Here is a 17,576-nt window from a genome sequence, read left to right as displayed (position 1 = left end):
AACAGAAAAGAACATAACCACCTTCTTAGTGCTGTCTAGGCTGTTTTATGATAGAAAGGAAGTCACCCTTTACCCAGGTATCATAATAGAGGATCCTGAAACAGTGCAGATACATACAGTGTATCCATATAAATGCCTTTTTGCCAACAGACCTGCTCTCATTATCTTCTACATTAGGTCATCAATTGAGTCTGTTAATGACTGCTGTTATTTATTTAAAATTTTGTCCAGCTTTATTGAGTATAATAGACAAAAATTTTTAAATTTAAGGTATACAGGCCAGGCACGGTGGCTCACACTTGTAATCCCAGCACTTTGGGAGGCCGAGGCAGGAGGATCACCTGAGGTCAGGAGTTCGAGACCAGCCTGGCCAACATGGCGAAACCTCATCTCTACTAAAAATACAAAAATTGGCCGGGTGTGGTAGCACGCCTGTAATCCCAGCTACTTGGGAGACTGAGACAGAAGAATCACTTGAACCTGGGAGGCAGAGGTGGCAGTAAGGCGAGATCACACCACTGCACTCCAGCCTGGGCGACAGAGCAAGACTCCACCTCAAAAAAAAAACCCAAACCAAAACAAAACAAAAAAAACCCCAAAAAACCAAAAAACAAACACTTAAGGTATTCAATGTGATGTTTTAATATATGTATTTACTATGAAATGATCATCATAATCAAGGTAATGAACATATTCATCACTTCACAGTTACATTTTTGAGTATGAATATGTGTAGTGAGAACACTTAAGATCTACTGTCTTAGCAAATTTCAAATATACCATACAGTATCACTAACTATAGTCACCATGCTAAAGGTGACCTATACTTAGGTCTCCAGAACTTATCCTGCATAACTGAAACTCTGGCTGATATCTCCCCATTGCTCTCACCCTCCAGCCCCTGGCAACCACCATTTTACTCTCTGCTTTTATGAGTTTGACTTTTTTAGATTCCACATGGATCATGTGGTATTTGTCTTTCTGTGTCAAATACCACCCAGTTTAATTCTCTTAGCATAACGTCCTCTAGGTTCATCTCTGTTGTCGCAAATGACAGGATTTCCTTCTCTTTTTAAGGTTGAATAATATTCTATTGGGTGTGTACATATACATCTGTATGTGTATATATGTATGTGTGTATATATATACAGATATATACTGTGTTTTCAAAAATCCATTCATCCATTGACACTTAGGTTGATTTCATATCTTGGCTATTGCGAATAATGCTGCAGTGAACATGGGAGAGCAGATAGCTCTTCAACATACTGATTCCATTTCCCTTGGATATATACCCAGAAGCAGGATTGCTAGATCATATGCTAGTTCTATTTTTAATTTTTTGAGGCAGTCCATTCTGTTTTCCATAATGACTATACCAATTTACATTCCTGCCAACAGTGTACAAGGGTTCCCTCTTATCCACATCCTTGCCAACACTTCTTATCTTCTGTGTTTTTGATAACAGCCATTCTAATGGGTGTGAGATGATATCTCACCGTGGTTTTGATTTGCATTTCCCTGATGATTAGTGATGGTGAGTACCTTTTCATATATCTGTTGGCCACTTGTATGTCTTCTTTCTAGAAATGGATATTCCTTTATCATTTTTTAACTGGGTTATTTGTTTTCTTGCAATTGAGTTTGTTGAGTTTCTTACATATTTTGGAATATTAATTCCATATCAGATGTACGATTTGCAATCCATAACTTCATATCAGATGTACAGATTCCCCTATTCTGTAGGCTGACTTTTCACTTTATTGATTATTTCCTTTGTGGTGAAGAAGTTTCTAGTTTGATGCAATCTGTTAATGATTGTTTTTAAAGTGTGCACAGGGTTCCAGGACAATTTTACTCTCTTGAAATTAGAAGCCCAAAATATTTTTCTCTTTAGGATGAAATTTTTGCTATTCTACTTGTATTTATAATGCTTCTGTGTAATAGAAAAGTTGGCAAATTAAATTTAGGAAAATGAACTTCTTCTTTAATTGCATCCTAAAATAATTTTGTTCTTAAAATAATACAAAAATAAAAAAATTTTAAAGGGAAAAATCACTCAATTATTACTTCTGTACTATGAAAAATTACTCAATAATCTTTTCTGTGGATACACCTTTTCTTAAAGCGGAGAAAGTTTTCCCCACATGGAGAATAGAAAGGTTAGAGAGATATGTGGAAACATTTGATCACACCTGAGACTGTCAGAATCAGACTCTAGCCCAGCCTTAATTTTAAACCACCCCCAAAACAAAAACAAAACAAAACAGATATAGAAACAAGAAAACACATAAAAGACAAAGGAAAAATGCTTACATGGATTCTAAGGCCACAGAATAGCAAGTTTCATGAATCATTTGCCCAATATCATGTATGCCACATGCATTTTTCTAAACATGATTTATTGTCACAGTAAGTGCAACAAAACTCTTTTGGTTCACTTCATGTGAACTCGTGAGCCACCGAGTGTATAGACTGGAAAACTTTCTGCAATAGGTACCTGCACTCTGTTTACCTGAAACCAGTTCATTATTCAAAGTGGTGTCAAAAAAGCAGTCATAGGTATTTTAAATGTTAACTCTGGTCAAAAACACCAGTGGAGAGCTGTGTAAATTTAGGACTGCTCACACTGGAGACAGAGATGAGCTGCTCAAAAACTCCAGGATTCATCAAATCATAGGCGTATCTTTCTTGTTTGCAGTCATATCCCCACTGGCTAACAAAGGGCTTGTCTCATAGTAGGTGCTCGTTAAATATTTATTTATTAAATACTAAATACATTGATGACTTAATGAGATAGCTGTGAAGTTTCAGCAGAAGGGGCAGGGAAGGAGGGAAGCAAACTGGTATTGATCAAGCACTTCCCATGTGCCCGGTACATCCTACCTTTTCTTCTGCATAATCTGAAATATTATTCCCACTTTATAGATAAGCAAGCTAGGACCAAAGAAGTAAAGTGAATTGTTCAAGGTCCTCTAGCTAGGAAGTAGAAGATGCAAACTCAAGACTGACCCTGAAACTCTCTTCTGTATATACAGTATTCTCTTCATTCTCTCATTGATGAAACAGGCTTATGGAGGAGGGGCCACTCTCCTCTGTGTATCTGTGCATGGGCCTCTTGCTTTTCCTTTTTCTTTTCTTTTATTTATTTATCATTTTTTTGGAGCAATTTTATTTTAATGCTCTCACTTTAACACCACTTGCTTTTTCTTACCAAGCAGATTGCCAAGAAATTCACTCCAAAGGCAAACTTTTGCATGAGTTGAAGATTGAAGATTTCCGCTGTGATCTTCATAAGAAAAAATGCCCTGAGGCCGGGTGCGGTGGCTCACACCTGTAATTCCAGCACTTTGGGAGGCCAAAGAGGGTGGATCACCTGAGGTCAGGAGTTCGAGACCAGCCTGATCAACATAGAGAAACCCCATTTCTGCTAAAAATACAAAATTAGCCGGGCATGGTGGTGCATGCCTGTGATCCCAGCTACTCGGGAAGCGGAGGCAGGAGAATCGCTTGAACCCAGGAGAGAGAGGTTGTGGTGAGCTGAGATCACGCCACTGCACTCCAGCCTGGGCAACAAGAGTGAAACTCCAACTCAAAAGAAAAAAAAAAAAAGCCTTGAAAATATAAACAAGACTGGTCCTGTGAATGTGCGTTTGTGGTTTCAGGAGGACTAATTAGGTACCGTATGGGTTCACGTGTCTATCTACATAAATAAGTACCCAAACAACCTTAAGTTATCTGTGTTTCAATGTCAACACTGCACACCAAAAAGGGGAATGTGTACTGGTGATAAAGGTCATTCTAGGTCTCAATGACATCCAGAAAAAAGTCTGTGCTCCTAAGGACAGGGCACCCATCCAACTGTGTCCTTTGTTTCAAAATTCGTCCAAACCTGTCTAACCCAGGTCATTCCATTTACTTTCTCTGTCTCCTTGGCAGGCTTAATTTTCATTTCTGTATCTACTTTTCTTAGTATAACTTATTTTCATATTAAAGTATGTTTCCCTTGTCTACACTGTAATACCCACAAAGGTGGGTTTATCACCTATTTCTCACTATGCTATTGCAAAGTTTTCTGCATACAGAATAAAGGCTGACAAAGTGAGTTAAAGGTAGTGAATATGCTTTTGTATGAATACTGGGAAATGAAAATAAGGATGCACAAATATCTGGGGTGGGAGAGAAATTGGTTGCTCGTGATTTTACTGGTTTAATTTTGCTTTGTTTCATTTTTAACATACAATTTCAGTGACTTCCTATCAATCACAGCCATGCTGCTTTCTTTCCTCTCTCTCTCTCTCTCTCCCCCACCCCCCCAACCTCACTTTTAAAGAGACAGCATCTCACTGTGTTGCCCAGGCTGGTCTCAAACTCCTGCATTCAAGTGGTCCTCCTGGCTCAGCCTCCCAAACTTCTGGGAATATAGGCGTGAGCCACTGTGCCCAGCCAAAGTCATGCTTCTTATTACAAAAGTCATATCCCTAGGGGTCGTGTATTATATTGTGGAAATTTTGGGAAAATTTTTAATGTGAAAATAGCCATCTATCTGTTAAGGAAAGAAGGAAAAGTTCATGTAATTTTTAAAAATATTATATGAAATTCCTAGAAAACTCTGTACTTGTAGTACATCTCATGGCTAAAAGGATGCTGTTTTCTGTTTTTGCTTTGTTTTGTTTTTCATAGTAGCCTTTACTTTTGTGAGAGCAGTTTTAGGTTTACATAAAAATTGAGCAGAAAGTACAGAGCTCTTATAATAGCCCTTCCCCAGCCTCCTGTCCCCTCTCTACAAAGCATGGTTTTCCCCTATTACTAACACCTTGCACACTGTAGTATACCTGCTATAACTGATGAACCAATATTGACACATTATTACCACCTAAAGTCCATGATTTACATCAAGGTTTGCTCTTTCTGTTGCATAGTTCTACATTTTTGTTTTGTTTTGTTTTTGTTTTTGTTTTTGGTGGAGTCTCGCTCTGTCACCCAGGCTGGAATGCAGTGGCACGATCTTGGCTCACTGCAACCTCCACCTCCCAGGTTCATATGATTCTCCTGTCCCAGCCTCCTGAGTAGCTGGGATTACAGGCGTGTGCCACCATGCCCTGCTAATTTTTGTATTTTTAGTAGAGAAGGGGTTTCACTATGTTGGCCAGGCTGGTCTTGAACTCCTGACCTCAATCGATCTACCTGCCTCTGCCTCCCAAAGTGCTGGGATTACAGGTGTGAGCCACCATGCCCAGCCAAGTTCTATGGGTTTTGACAAAGACATAATATCATGCATTCATTAGAGGATCACACAGAATAGTTTCACTGCCCCAAACATACCCCATACTCCACCTATTCATTCCTCCCTTCCTCCACCCAAGAATGGTATGGTTTTGCTGTCCTCTACTAGTAAGGGCATACTGGTGGAAAAGCAGGAGAAACACTGGCCTTTTAGCTTGGCATTCAAGGCCCTCTATGTCTCAGCCCTAACTTACTTTTTCAGTCTTATTTCCACTGGTTATCCCAGACCTCGCTCCCATTCTTGGCATGTCTGGTGGCTGGGCATATCATACTATCTGCCCAGGTTAAACATGCCCTGCCTCTTTTACTCATACAGGTTACTGAGGCTGCTGTATCTTCTTCCTACTCCTCACCTCTTCATGCCACAAGCCTGCTTGTCTTTCAAAACCCAGTCCAAATGCTACTTTCTCCATAAAACCATCTATGAATCCTCCAACTTAAAAACACTCCATTCTCTGTGTTCCCACAGCACTTTGTACCTCCTCCTTTAACTCAGATATAATTATCTGGATAACTATCTCCACCATTAGACTTCCAGTCTGGAGTAAAAGGACAGCATCTTATTATTCTATTTTCCCATGTGCATATTCTATGCACAGTTGTTGTTTTTTTTTTACCAAATTCTTGCCAATTGATGATCATATTTTATGCAGAAGAGTAGAGTAAATTTTCATTTTGCTACTAAAGATGGAAAAATAACAATATCTTCTCAATAGTTTAGTTTTGTTAAGACTTAAGTTCTCTCCAAAAAATGTTAATCTTCAACATTATCAATAAAATACAACTTAAGCCATAAATGTTCCCCTCAATGATGTATATTCAGTTTTTTCTCTTTTGCTGATTACAAGAGGAAGGTTGTGGTCCTAGATGGTTTTCTTATTTTTCTAAGTTGAAAGGACAAAGTAAGAAAGAAAAACAGCTTGCCTCTTCATCTCTATGAAAACATCGCCCAAACACACTTTTCCCCTTCCCCCCTGCCCTTCTCCCTTCCCTTTTACTCTGGGACACCTTGACCTAAACAACATTATTCCATGGACCATAGTTACTGGGAGGCACAGTGGTTCCCTAGACATTTTATTTTATTTTGACTTAGAGATGGGTCCAGAAAGCCTGCTTCTAATTTTGTCTCTAGAAAACATAAGCTACTGTTTCTGCCAAGCTGTAAGTTGAGGAGGTGTTTTTTGTTACTCCGTGCAATTACCCATGAAAGAACAAATGAACAAAATATTTGCATGAACAACAGCCCTTCTCAGTAACAAGAACGTGTCTTAACTCCCTAGCTGGTGACACTGAGTTGTGTTGCATCAGTGGTATATCCATTAATTTCACAACCTTTAGAGTGTTTCAAGCAGGCTAAAGTCTTTAGGCAGAACCTGTGAGCAAAGGACATGGATGTGTGCCATTATCTTAGACCTTCAAACTTGGCTTTAAATGCTATTATAGTCAATGCGCAGACTTTTCACAATACTCAAAGGATGAAGTAGTTCAACAAAAATACAACCAACTTCATGCAAAAATAAAGTAACTTCTTTAATCTGATAGGCATTATTATTTGGGAGTATGGAAGTGGGTTGGAAAAGATGCTAAATTGTAAAATTGAACACCAGAAATATATGCTTTACCTTTGGGGTTTTATGTTGTCCCTTATGAAAAGAAAAGAAAAGCTATGATTAGAATAACTGGTAAAATGTTACATCTTCTTCATATTTACATTAGCTAATATTAACAGGACACTAAATCTGTGCAAAGTACTATGCCAAATACTGTGCCCGGATTGTGTCATTTAATCCTCACAACCAGCCCGAGGAAGTAGGTGCACTTATAATTTATCTTAAAGATGGGAAAACTGAGGCATGGACCTGGAAGTAAGTAACTTGCCTAAAAGTACACAGTAACTAAGCAGTAGAACTGGCATTGAATCCAGATGGTCTGAAGCTCCATAGCCCACACTTGTGACTTTACACTGGATACTGGTTAGAAAAACATTATTTCTTCCTGATCTTCCAGTTCTATATTAAACAATTATTTAACAGTTCCAACAAATCTTCACTGAATACCTATGATGTGCCAGGCAGGCAGGGGGGCAGGGGATGTACTATGAAGAGTAACTCTCAAATGAAAGCTTTATTGGAGAAATGTGTTCAGCTAGGCAACAAGAGTATGTACCTGAAAAGCCCTTCATAGGTCCTTTGTAGTTTTGTTGGAAATGACCTTAAAAGACACTTAACCGCCGATTTTTCAATCCCTTCTCATTTGTTTCAGGTTAATGTCATGGTACTCATAACTGTGGTTCCAACTTGTTTATCCAGCCCATCCTTACTGATTCATGCAGATCAAGATCACTCTGCAGTGTAAACTGACCTGGGAATTTACTAATTCCTCTCCCATCATGACAGCTGACATCCAGAGACAAGAATCATCCTGAAACACTACAGCAGAAAAGGCTGTTTTGAGATCATCTGAGTTCTCATTTGACAGATAAAGAAAATGAGGCAAAGTGACCTGCTCAGGGTTTCCTGGTGAGCTAGAGGCTGACTGGACGGGAGCCCAGCTTGGCTCCTCTGAGCCTGGCATTCTCAGCGCTGTGTTATCAAGTTGTTACTACATGTAAATACGCTGAAAATGGGACTTTTAACCTTTGCCACTTTTCACAGATCCAGATTTATTTTTTGGGGGTCTTTAGTGAATGTATATGAATGTCATCAAATTTATGAGGGAAAAAGTCTCATGTAAGGAACCATTTCCTGGATGGCAAATTATCACAGAATAAAATGCGAAGAACTAAATCTGTAACATAATTTGTTTCTAACAAAAGTCATGAACTCTGAATTAATCAAAAGGCGTAGGGAATAGTCTTCAATAGTCTAATAAAGTAAGCATTATCTTGGTTTGTTTTTACATAGTAAGTACAGATATACAAATGTTGTTTGCTTGCTTTGTGCCGTTTGCTGTTTTGAACATTAACGGTGAAGAAGGATGGGCACAGCTCCATGTCAGATGCCCGAGGTTCCAATCCAACCCTATTGCTGGAAGTTCGTATCTCTTCATATCTAATCTCCATCTGTGGAATATTAATATTGTCTCCCTCCTAGAGTTGTTGTGAGGATTAAATTAGATAATGTATGTAGAGCACTTACCATAGGGCTGGATACTTAATAAGTTCTCAATAAATATAATTAATATTAGTAGTATAACAGTAATTTGTGTACACATTAGTCACCAGAGTACTACAGTCATATAAAAGGTGGGCTAGAAGCCTCCAACACTACCACTAGGGGACAGGAAGAGGAAGAACCGCCAGCAAAGCCCTATTGTTTAAACAGGACTACGCCTAAAACAGATGTCCTGTTTTAAAGGCCTCTGGAAAAGGAGAGTCCACAGCTCCTCTTGGTTACTCATTCCAATGCTTAATTGCTCTTTAGCAGCCAGGAAAGTCTATGTCTTATCTGGCATTTCCCCAACTGTGTTATACATATGTTAATAATGTTCCTTTAAAAATAATTAAAAACAAAACAAAAAAAATCTGGTGATCAAGTAAATTTAGGCAATGCTAGGTTAAGCAAGGTTAAATAGGTTTACTGTGAGACTTCTTAAACTAACAGGCTAATGTTCACGAGAATACATAAAAGAGAGAAAAAAGCACAGTGTGCAATATTTGAGGAGTTTAATATGTGATGGAATATGGTTTGAGAAACGATGATCTAACCTATGTTGAAGTTTGCGACTATCTCTTTTTTCCCATCTTTTAAACATATAGTTATCATCCTCTGCACATTTGCCTTTTATCACATGTACTTGAAACGTATTCCTGAGTTGTTCCTCAGTTTTTCTTTAACCTTAGAATGACTAAGATCAAGGATTTATGTTGGTTAAAACAGTAACAAAACCCAACAGAGAAAGGATTTCTTAAACCACACAGAAAGGAACACTGTCAAGATTAATACCCCTTCTATAAGAAGAGATGATCATAAGTACTTCCTGACAGGAAAAAAAAAAGTACCATAGAAAGGATCAGGAATCAGAATGACACTGAACTTCTCAACAGTAACACTGGAAGCTAGAAAATCAATAGAACAATGTTGCCAAAATTCAAGAGAAAAAAAAATTTCCAACTTAGAATTTTAGACTCATCCAAATCGTCCATCAAGTATGAGAGTAAAGACATTTTCAGAATCAGCCATCCAGAAAAGTTACCTCCCACGTACTCTTTCCCAGAGTTCTCCACCAGAACCAAGGAAGAGAAAAGATGGGACCAGGAAACAAAGGATCTCAAAGACAGGAGAGAGGTGGAAGGTAGTCCCAGGCTACAGATGCAGAGCAGCCTAGAGAAAATGCAGGAGGAAGAAGGCCAGGTGGGATCACCTGAGAAACCAGAATGCCCGATATGTTTGACCACTTTCAGAGGAGTTTTTATTACTCTGTCAGAGAGTTTGAGGATGAATTAGTGATGAGTACATAGCAAGAAATGACAACAAAATGAGCAATGACTAAGTGACAAAAATTAACTCCAGAAAAGTAAATAACTAAGCAGGACAGGAAACAGAATCACAGCACACTGCTTGGCTCAACCTTAAGCAGCACTTTCAGTTACTACAGTGTAAGCACAGACAACTGATTTAACCCCAAATTACAAGTAACTACATTGTGAAGATGGAGGGGAGGGAGAAGTATGTGTTTTGGAAAAGGGAATATGGTAGTAAAAGGGCTAAATTATTATCTCCCACAGTAAGAAGTCAATGCATAAGAATACAATTTTAAAAATAATAGTATAAGTTATTATTATTATAATTATTTTTGAGACAAGGTCTCTCTCTGTGGCCCAGGCTGTCGTGCTGTAATGCAATCACAGCTCACTGTAGCCTCAAACTCCCGGGCTCGAGAAATCCTCCAACTTCAGCCTCCCAAGTAGCTGGGACCACAGGCATGCACCACCACTGCTGGCTAATTTTTGTATTTTCTGTACTGACGAGGTTTCACCATGTTGCCCAGGCTGATCTCAAACTCCTGGGCTCAAGTGATCTGCCCATCTTGACCTACCAAAGTGTTGGGATTACAGGCGTGAGTCACTATGCCTGGCCATTAGTGTAAGTATGTTATTCTAGAGATAGGAAGGTAAATGCCAGAAGAAATATGTGAAAGAGGTAAAATCACTGCCTATGAGGAGCGGGATTTAGCTGTGGGAATGAGTATCTCTTCTTCACTGAAAGCTGTAGCTATGTACGAGTGTTCTTTAGATAAAGATAAAAATTAAGCTAAAATTCACTATCTTTTCATTATAATATCTTTCCATGATTTCTCCTAACAGAGGGAGTAAGTCTATTTCTTGCATGTGTTACCGTCCTCTTAAAAGGAATTATCATGCAATCATCTGGAAAATTGGAGAAAATTTTAATGTAGTTTCAAGTAGAATGAAAGAAAATCAGAAAATGGTTTTGATGCTTCAGCAACAAATGGCTCTCCTTTTGACTCAAGCATTTAAAAAATAAATTCTACCAACTTACTTCTTTTCCTTCACATAGTATCCTGAGTTTTGTTTAGTGAAGGAGGAAAAGACTCTGGAACTCATCAGCAGAAATACAATTTAGTAACAATAGCTAACAATTATTAAGTGCTTGTTGTAAACAGTCCTATGTTGTTATACACCAGTATTATTACCACCTAACAGATTAAAAATATTAGACATAAGAAGGTTAAGTGACTTGCCCAATGTTAAATAGGTATTGGAGCTAGAGTTTAAATTTTGTCATGGTTTCTCTGAATATAGAATCTTTTATTTTGGGCACCATGAATTAAGAAAATGATTAGAGGCTGGGCGTGGTGGCTCACGTTTGTAATCCCAGCACTTTGGGAAGACAAGGTGGGAGGATCACCTGAGGTCAGGAGTTCGAGACCAGCCTGGCCTACATGGTGAAACCCTGTCTCTACTAAAAATACAAAAATTAGCCGGGTGTGGTGGCGCAGGCCTGTAGTCCCAGCTACTTGGGAGACCGAGGCAGGAGAATCACTTGAACTCGGGAGATGGAGGTTGCAGTGAGCCGAGTTCATGCCAGCGCACTCCAGCCTGGGCAACAGAACAAGACACTATCTCAAAAAAAAAAAAAAAAAGGAAAAGAAAAAAATGAAAACTATTAGAAATTAACTATTTGGTGTGTCATTTGCTTCTTCAATATAAACAAATGTATTTTCATTTTATTGTCTACTTAGACTATATTCAAAACCAAATTCAATGTTTCTGCAGTTTGATTTCCCATCGATAGCTTTGAGATTGAAACATTCCAATATGTATCTTTCGATGCAAATTTCTTTATAACAAGCCAGAAGGTCTCACAGGAAATTTTCAAATTCAGATCAACAAAGGGTATTAGAAAGACCATGTTTTTTATTACATTTTATTTAAATTACTATTATTTTTTGAGGCAGGGTCTCACTCTGTCATGTAGGCTGGAGTGCAGTGGCACAATTATGGTTCACTGAAGCCTCGACCTCCCTGTGCTGAAGTGATCCTTCCACTTCAGCCTTCCAAGTAGCTGGGACCACAGGCATTCACCACCACATTCATCTAATTTTTTGATTTTTTTTTTTTTTTTGTAGAGGCAAGGTCTCATTATGTTGCCCAGGCTGGTCTCAAACTCCCGGGCTCAAGCAATCCTCCTGCCTCAGCCTCCCAAAGTGTTGGGATTACAGGCATGAGTCACTATGCTTGGCCCATGTTCATTTTCAAAAGCATATTTTCTCTTGCATGAGCCACATCTTGTCTAGGGAGTTTGCTTACGCTGGTCCTGAGGTATCAGGACACAGAAAAGATTACAGGATTATGCCCTCACCAATATAAATATTTCTTCTGCTTCCTCAGCAAAAATTCATTATGGTCAAACTAGCTCAAGCTTGGTTCCTCTGCTAAAAGTACCTTCACATATTTCTAAAGGGAGATATTACTAATAATCTAATTAGGACTAAGGCTAAATCTGTTGAACAGTTGCTTTGGTTTAGTTGAAATTCTACTTTGTCTAGTACGTGAAGAATGAATGAAAGTTATTCAGAAATGAAAGAGGGGTATCATTACAGATCTCATTGACATTAAAGGATAATAGGCTCTATGCTCACAAATTTGATAATCTAGGTGAAATGAACTCATTCCTTGAAAGACATAATTTTCCAAAACTCATACAAGATGAAATAGACAAATGGAATAGGCCTACATGTATTAATGAAATTGAATCAATAACTAATAACCTTCTGAAACAGAAGGCACCGGACTGGGTTCACTGGTGAATTCTACCAAACATTTAAGGAAGAAATTATACCAATTCTCTGAAATCTCTTTCAGAATATAAAAGCAGAGGGAATACTTCCTAACTCATTCAATGAGGCTAGAATTACCCTAATACTAAAACAAAACAGACATTACAAGGAAAATAAACCCTATAGACCAATCTCTCATGGACAGACATGCAGAAATCTTTAACAAAATATCAGCAAATTGAATCCGATAATGTATGAAAAGAATTATACACCATGGCCAAGTGAGATTTAGCTGAGGTATGTGGGGTTGGTTCAACATTAGAAAACAAATTAATGTAATCCATCACACCCATAGGCTAAAGAAGAAAAATCACATGATCATATCAATAAATGCAGAAAAAGAATTTGACAAAATAAGAAAACTTCCTAAACTTAAGAACATCTACAAACAAAACATATAGTTAACATCATAAGTAATGGTGAGAAACTCAAGCTTTGCCACTAAGATTAGGAATAAGGCACGGATATCTTCTCTCACTATTGCTTTTCAACATCATACTAGAAGTCTTAGCTAATGTAACAAGACAAGAAAAGGAAATAAAAGGGATACAGATTGGGAAGGTAAAAATAAAACTGTCTTTGTTTGCAAATGACATGACTTCTACATAAAAAAATCCAAAAGAACAGAAAAAAAAAAATCTCCTGGACCTAGTAAGTGATTATAGCAAGGTTGCAGGATACAAGGTTAATATACAAAAGTCATAATGCTTTCCTATATACCAGCAATGAACAAGCGAAATTTAATATTAAAAACACATTACCCCCAAACGGACATTACATTTTCCTCATAATGTCTGTTTTGTTTTACATTAGCACTCCGAAAAGTAAAATACTTAAGTATAAATTTAATAAAATATATATGAAACCTATATAGTAAAACTACAAAACTCTGATGAAAGATATCAAAGAATGAAATAAATGGAGAGGCATTGCATGCTCATGGATAGGAAGACTCAGTATTGTCAAGATGTCATTCATCCCAACTTGATCTATAGATTCAATGCAATCACAATAAAAATCCCAGCAAGTTATTTTGTGGATATTGGTAAACTGGTTCTGCAGTTTATATGGAGAAGCAAAAGACCCATAATAGCCAACTCAATATTAAAGAAGAAGAATAAAGTCGAAGGACTGACATTACCTAACTTCAAGCCTTACGAGAAAGTTAAAGTAATTAAGATAGTATGGTACTGGCAAAAGAATAGACAAATAGATCAAAGGAACAGAATACAGAGCCCAGAAATAGGACCATATAAATGTAGTCAGCTGATCTTTGATGAAGAAACCAGGGTAATACACTGGAGCAAAGACAGTCTTTTCAACAACCAGGACTGGAGCAACTGGACATCCACATGCAAAAAATATATATATATAATAATAATAATTTAGACACAGAGCTTACTCTCTTCATAAAAATTAACTCAAAATGGAACATAGATCTAAATGTAAAGTACAAAACTACAAAACTCCCTGAAGACAATATAGGAGAAAACCTAGATGACCTTGAGCACGGATAGGACTTTTTAGATACACCACCAGAGACATGAACCATGAAATAACTGATTATCTGGACTTCATTAAAATAAAAAAAAGTCTGCTCTGTGCAAAACAGTGTCAAGAGAATGAGTAAACAAGCCACAGATGGGGAGAATGTATCTGTACAAAGCACATCTGATAAAGCAGGGGTTCCCAACCTCCAGGTCCAGACCAGTACCAGTCCACGGCCTGGGAGGAATCAGGCTGCACAGCAGGTGAACTGTTGATGAGCAAGCATTATAGCCTGAGCTCCACCTCCTGTCAGATCAGTGGCTGCATTAGATTCTCATGGGACCACAAACCCTACTGTGAACTGTGCACGCAAGGGATCTAGGTTGCACACTCCGTATGAGAATCTAATACCTGATGATCTGAGGTGGACCAGTTTCACCCGAAACCATTCCTGCCCACCCCAGTCCGTGGAAAAACTGTCTTCCATGAAACTGGTCCCTGGTGCCAAAAAGGTCAGGGACTACTGTGATAAAGGACTGTTACCCAAAATATACAAAGAACGCTTAAAACTCAATAATAAGAAAGTGAACAACCCTGTTTTAAAAATGAGCAAAATATCTGAATAGACACTTCATCCAAGAAGATATATAGATGGCACGTGAACATGTGAAAAGATCTTCAACATCATATGTCACTAGAGCACTGCAAACTAAAACAACAAGATACCACTACAAATAGAATGGCCATAATCTAAAACACTAACACCACCAAATGCTGATGAGGATGTGGAGCAACAGAAACTCTCATTCGTTGCTGGTGAATGGTACAGCCACTTTGGAAGACAGTGTGGCCATTTCTTATAAAACTAAACATATTCTTACCATACAATCCAGTAATCACACTCCTTGGTAGGTACACAAATCAACTGAAAACTTAAGTCCACAAAAAACCCACACACAGGTGTTTATAGCATCTCTATTCATAACTGCCAAAACGTGGAAGCACCAAGACACCCTTCAGTAGCTGAGTGGATAAACTATGGCTCATCCAAACAATGAAATATTATTCAGTTCTGCAAAGAAATGAGCTATCAAGCCATGGAAAGACATGGAAGAATCTTAAGTGCATATTTTTAAGTGAAAGAAGTCAAACTGAAAAGGCCACATACTGTATGGTTCCAACTATATGATATTCTGGGAAGGGCAAAACTATCAAAACAGGAAAAATATCAGTGGTAGTCAGAAGTTAGGGGGAGAACGGAATGAACAGGTGGATCCCAGAGGATTTTTAGGTCAGTGAAAATATTCTGTATGACACTACAATGGTGTATATGTGTCCTTATACATTTGTACAAACCCAGAGAATATAACACGAAGAGTGAATCTTAATGTAGACTATGGACTTTGAGTGATAATGATGTGTCAGTGGGGGTTTATTGACTGTAACAAGTATACCACTTGGGTGCAGGATGTTGATAGTGGGGGAGATTGTGCGTGGTGGGGGACAGGAAGTATATGGGAACTCTTTGTACTTCCTACTCAATTCTGCTCTGAAACTAAAACTGCCCTAAAAATAAAGTTATTAATTAAAAAATAAAAAAGAAGAAGAATGGTGTTTAGATCAGAAAAACGAAGCTGGAATGTTTTCCTCGGCTAGCTCCCCTTCCACGTTTTGGTTTTGGCTTTGCAGTGATAGGGGAATGAAAATAGGGGAGAGGAGAGGAAAAGGAAAAATGAAAGGAATGATGCAGAAGAGTGTGTAATGACTCAGAAAGGAGGGAGCCACCGCAGATCTGCCAGAGTACTGTTTCCCTGCTGTGCCCACCTTCAAACACTATAAAGGACTTACTGCAAATGGGAAAAGACAGATGGGGTCAGGGTTTTAAATCATACTTTACCACTGAAGGTCCTCTAGTAGCTTGGCATTACCATAGGGGGGAAGCCACTTTCTTACTCAGAGTTGTTTAGTCTGGCAAAACCATGTGACACTCTATGCTCTTTTGAAATTATGTTTTCAACTTACTGTGTCAAGCACTCTTAATGAGAAGACAAGGGTCTTAAGCTAAACAGATACTGAGAACAAAACTGTCAAAACAGATACAGCCAGATCTCTAGTGGTTATGAGCTGATTTGAAGATTTTCATTAGTTATACCATATAGTATCTTCAAATGTATTACAATATGATATTAAAGTATACATAGTAGACACTTTTCATACTTTTAATCTTTCTCCTGAGCACTATAAAAAATATTCTAGGCTAGATACAGCGGCTCACACCTGTAATCTCAGCACTTTGGGAGGCCAAGGTGGGAGGATTACTTGAGCCTAAGAGTTCAAGACCAGCCTAGACAACACAGTGAGACCCTGTCTCTATAACAATTTTTTAAAAATTAGCTGGGTGTGGTGATGTGCTGTGGTCCCAGCTACTGGAAGAGGCTGAGGTGGGAGGATCACTTGAGCCCAGGAGGTTGAGGCTGCAATGCGCCATGATCCAGCTTGGAGACAAAGTGAGACCCTGTCTCAAAAACAACCACCACCACAACAAACTATGAAAGCATTTGATATAATTCAACATTCACTCATAATTTTTTTTTAAATAAAAAACCTCTTAGGAAGGAGAGGGAACTTCATTAGTCTGCTAAAGAAAATCTATAAAAAACAAACAAACAGACAAAAATCCTAGAGTAGCCATCATACCTGATGGTGAAATATTTAAAGCTTTCCTCTTGAGATCAGCAACAAGGTAATGATACTATCATTACTTCTACTCACCACTGTACTGGAGATCCATCCAATGCAACAAACGAAAAAGACAAAGAATAATTGGAAAAGAAGAAATAAAACTAAAACTAACATTACTTACAGATGACATGACTGTATTTTGTTGTTGTTGTTCATTTCGTTTATTTATTTATTTATTTATTTATTTATTTTTGAGATGGAGTCTCGCTCTGTTGCCCAGGCTGGAGTACAGTGGCATTATCTTAGCTCACTCCAACGTCCACCTCTGGCATTAGGGCAATTCTCCTGCCTCAGCCTCCTGAGTAGCTGGGATTACAGGGGCATGCCACCATGCCTGGCTAATTTTTCGTATTTTTAGTAGAGACAGGGTTTCACTATGTTGGCCAGGCTGGTCTCGAACTCCTGAGCTCAAAGTGATCCACCCACCTCAGCCTCCCAAAGTTCTGGGATTACAGGCATGAGCCACCATGTTAGGCAGACTGTGTTTTTAAAAATCCACAAAAAAACTCATTATAGTTAATAAAATAATTTAGCAAAGTTGCTGGGTACAAGGTCAATATTCAAAAACCAATTATATTTCTATAAGCCAGCAACAAGTAGAAAATGAAATTTAAAAATTATTTTTGCAACAGCATTAAAACAATCAAATACCCAGGGGAAAAAATCTAACAAAATATGTGTAAGATCTCCATAATGAAAACTCAAATATACTATTTTAAAAAAATTAAAGAATAAGTAAGTGAAAGGATAGTTCATGT

The 17,576-nt window shown here is 38.1% G+C and overlaps 1 protein-coding gene across 12 annotated transcripts in view; it reads right to left on the bottom strand.

The window, feature by feature from the left end:
* Positions 1 to 17,576, bottom strand: part of PPARG (peroxisome proliferator activated receptor gamma) — a 146,605-nt gene that overhangs the window by 54,927 nt on the left and 74,102 nt on the right. The window lies entirely within an intron of this gene.

This window comes from Pan troglodytes, chromosome 2 (assembly GCF_028858775.2).
Source record: "Pan troglodytes isolate AG18354 chromosome 2, NHGRI_mPanTro3-v2.0_pri, whole genome shotgun sequence".
Classification (NCBI taxonomy): Eukaryota; Metazoa; Chordata; class Mammalia; order Primates; family Hominidae; genus Pan; species Pan troglodytes.
This window is presented reverse-complemented; position numbering and strand designations above follow the sequence as displayed.